Genomic DNA, 348 nt, shown 5'->3' with positions numbered 1-348 from the left:
CTCCCGGCCGGCCCGGCCCCGCCCCTCGCGCCGGAAGTGACGCGCCAGGGCGTGCGAAGACAGGCAGCGCCGTCAGTGCGCATGTGCATGTCTGGCCGCGGGGTGGTCTTTGGCTCCACCTGGCGGCCGGAATCCGCGCGGTGGGACAGGAGCCAGGGGGAGGCTGGCTGGGAGGAGGGAGAATGCCAGCAAGGTTAGGTGGGAGAGCTGGGGAAACTGAAGCCCAGCGAAGGAAGGAAGAAGCTGCCGTTTTCCGAGAACATAGCTACCGTGCGCCTGGTGTGTTACGTTTATTGTCTCATTAAATCCTCATATTTATGGAAACTTTCATGAAAGGGAAACTGGCAA

The sequence above is a fragment of the Myotis davidii genome, unplaced genomic scaffold (genome assembly GCF_000327345.1).
Source record: "Myotis davidii unplaced genomic scaffold, ASM32734v1 scaffold199, whole genome shotgun sequence".
In the NCBI taxonomy this organism is placed as follows: domain Eukaryota; kingdom Metazoa; phylum Chordata; class Mammalia; order Chiroptera; family Vespertilionidae; genus Myotis; species Myotis davidii.
Note: the sequence above shows the minus strand (reverse complement) of the source record.